A 3,905-nucleotide genomic window follows, 5' to 3' on the forward strand; every position below is an offset into this window, starting at 1 on the left:
CCGTTTCCTATCAATTCGACGATACTCACGCGAGGTAAGCGGGCTACATGAAGCTAGTATTTTAATGTAAGGTCCCACTCCGGCGCAGTTTTAACTTAGCATAACACCACTGACACAGGCTAATTTGCACATTACGTGACCGAACTTTTCTCTTGTTTGTAAACAAGCGCGCCTATTCTGAAAACACAACAGACTGGCCTAATATTAATGCAAGCCTTTCGGTGCGTTTTTTTAAACTGTTTTGCGTATAGATATGCTACTACAACTAGACAGTGAGTTGCGGGGGGACAGGGAGGGCACTTGCCCTCCCTAGATTTTTTTTTTTTTTATAGAAAACAGTTTTATTTGAATCAAGTTTGTGACAAGTGATACTTGTACAAATATTTGTTCCCCCTGTCAAAAAAAGTTAACTACGGCCTTGCTGGATGATGGATTCATACCCGCGCCGAATAGCCCATACAGTAGGCATATCTCGTGATAGAGGTGAGAACATTCTGAAGACTGAACTGGCCATGACAAAGGTTCCAGCACGCTGGGTTCCAAGGCTTCTTCAGAAACGCTCCAGGTTCATCATCTGTCGTGAGAATTCGTCGTGTTGAAGCAGACCCGGCTGATTTGTAATCATGAAAGAATCTTGGGTTCACCATCCCCAACCAGAAACAACATTCAAAGCATTGGAAACATCAAACGTCTCCTCCGAAGAAGGCAAAGTCTGTCCCATCAACTCGCAAGGTGATGGCTTCGGTTTTCTGGCATTCCAAAGGAATCCAACTTTAGGACCACCTCTTAAAGGTTTAAGATCCTCTCCAGGATCCTCTGGTCGAGGGTTACAATTCGCAGTAATACAATGTGTAGTCATATGTTAAGTATTGTTTCCAACAAAGTGTTATGGTAATATGTTAGAGTGTTGTTTCCGACAGAGTTGTCCATCTTGATCGTTATAAAGAATAAAAGAACTTGTTATCCATAAAAAGTGTCATGTATTCATCTTTTACAACTTCTAAAAGTCTATCAATGATTTCAATATTCCAGCTATATGAATACTCGACAATATTCCATCTAAGGGAATACTCGACACGATTCCAGCTAAAGGAATACTCGACAATATTCCATCTAACATTCCAGTAGTCAACATTTCATCTAAAGTAATACTCGACACTATTCCAGCTAAAGCAATACTCGACAATATTCCAGCTAAGGGAATACTCGACAATATTCCAGCGAAGGGAATACTCGACACGATTCCAGCTAAAGGAATACTCGACACGATTCCAGCTAAAGCAATACTCGACAATATTCCAGCGAAAGTAATACTCTACAATATCCAGCTACAGGAATACTCGACAATATTCCGGCTAAAGGAATATTCGACAATATTGCAGCTATAGGAATATTCGACAATATTCCAGCTATAGGAATACTCGACAATATCAGCAATATTCCAGCTAATTGAGTTTGGGTCAGAAGAGGGGCGGTCGGGTAGCCTTGTGGTTAAAGCGTTCCACTTTCACGCCGAAGACCGGGGTTCGATTCCCCACATTGGTACAAAGTGTGAAGCCTATTTCTGGGGTCCCCCGCCGTGATATTGCCGGAATATTGCTAAAAGCTGCGTTAAACCATACTCACTCACTCACTCACTGGGTCAACTTTGGGGAAAAAAATCGTTTACATCTCAATGTAACACACGCCATGTTCAGGGTGAATAAAATATTGCACACGTGATCGTCACGTGATGTGTGTTCCGATTGGTGATTGGCTTGATTTTGGCGGGCGGGCTTCTTAGGTATACCTTATATGATAAATAAGATCATTTTATGCCAGCGCCGACGGGAAATTGTCAAGAAATGACAAAATATAGATAATAAGTTAAAAGTAACATTTTCAATGTTACCACAAATTCACATGTCAGTATTTACCTTTTTCTTAATTGAAAATAAAACATTGAAAGACTACTAGGCTTGTAAATTTATAGTTGTCTTCCATAAGACCTTTTCCCGACATTTGAAGAGATAATTAAAATGAGATACAGTAACACAGTATTAATATTCAATAAAGTGATGTCCAGTTATAAATATCTTATGAAAATATTGAATTAAAAATGTTTAACGTTACGACGCTAATTTAGAATGAATAGGTCTACTGCTTGCGACAGTTTAATAGTTTCGTAAAACACCCCTTTCAAACAAGAAATAAAGTACTTTTTAAACCAGGAAATATCCTTATGAAATGGTAGTAAATAAGTGTATTGTTTCGAAAAATGACTAAAAGAAAAGCTATTGACACTTTTATTTGATTTAATTGATTTCTCATGAAAAAGAAAGTTACATAAAGACACGTTTCTATTAACTTATTGAAAGCCGATCAAATTAGAGTTACTAATTGAGGGTCGAGTACTCAAGTCCTTCCAACTCGACTGTCCCATTAAACTCGGCCCGTGCCCGCGTACCCGAGTTCTCTTGGAAGCCCTACTCGATCCAGTTAATTTTATAGAAATGACTAAAATTGACAAAATAATGATGATATATTGAATATAATTTGACGTCATAAGAGATTTTAACCATTTTGGCGGCCATCTTGGATTTTCTACCACCAGGTGGCGCTGCTGCGGTGGATCCATATCCAGAAATGTTCGGAATGTTTCAATGTTTAAGTGTGCCAAGTTTAGTGCTTTTAACCCAAAGTGCACAATTATGACTAAAATCCAGCCTTAACCGCCCCACTAAGTAGTCGCCCAACACCCCAAAAAAGGTTACTCGGGACCTAACCTGTAACCCGGAATACCGACAGGGAAGAGTTACAGTATTATCGCCGACAAACTGTTACAGTAACATGTTCCACTATTGACCCGAAGAGTGTTTAGCCAGAGACATGAAACCTACAATTATTGGCTGGAGACATTTGACGATTATGTAACATTGTAGACGCTTACTTGTGTTGCTCCTCGCTGTGGCAATAATTGTGCCCGCCAAACTTGTAAGTTCACTACTACAGTTTGCACGGACCCCCGTAATCCGAAACCCCTCCTTCCCAGCGATTACTGTTCATAAATATAGCTTCGTCATATAATACAAGAAATATATTCACGTACCCGAGATTCGTTTATCCGGAATGTTTTGATCCAAACGATTTCACTTGAACGATACCGTATGGCATAACGAGGCTACTCCGAATATATATCTCATAACAATGTTCACCCCCAAATAAAGAAGCAGACTTGTGTTGATAAAGTTACAGCTGAGCTTCATTAATCCTCAAATACCGTTAAAAGGAAATCGTCCAAATGTCCGGGTGAACGAACGATTGGTACGCAATAACAAAAAATAATATCACTTTATAACGAAATATATAATGGCAAATACCGCTCAAAACAACAATCGCCCGGAATGCCAGGGATCCTGATTAACGAGATCCGACCTTACGGTGTTTCACCATAGTTCAACTGGTGTGGGCAGTCACGTGACGGCGTACAACATAGCAGCATCCGCAGTCGTTACATGTTCGTCAACGTCTTTCGAAGGAATTTAGTGTTGAAGTTGAAGAACGGTTGTTACGTACTTAGGGCGGTTGGATAATCTCGGGATCAAAGCGATCTCTCGTCATACTGAACATCAAGGTTCGACTCGCTCACTCACTCACTCACTCACTCACTCACTCACTCACTCACTCACTCACTCACTCACTCACTCACTCACTCACACACGCACACACACTCACTCACACACACACTCACTCACTCACTCACACACACACTCACTCACACACACACTCACTCACTCACTCACTCATGTCAGAACATGCTATTTGCTCTGACATTCGCGAGGTATAATCTGCCCTAAGAGGAGACCGGGAGCCTAGAGTAAGTCTAGAATCATCTCGTATTGTGGCCACGGTCTGTTAGGCACAGA

Source organism: Haliotis rufescens, unplaced genomic scaffold (assembly GCF_023055435.1).
Source record: "Haliotis rufescens isolate VD_foot unplaced genomic scaffold, xgHalRufe1.0.p SCAF_17, whole genome shotgun sequence".
NCBI lineage: Eukaryota > Metazoa > Mollusca > Gastropoda > Lepetellida > Haliotidae > Haliotis > Haliotis rufescens.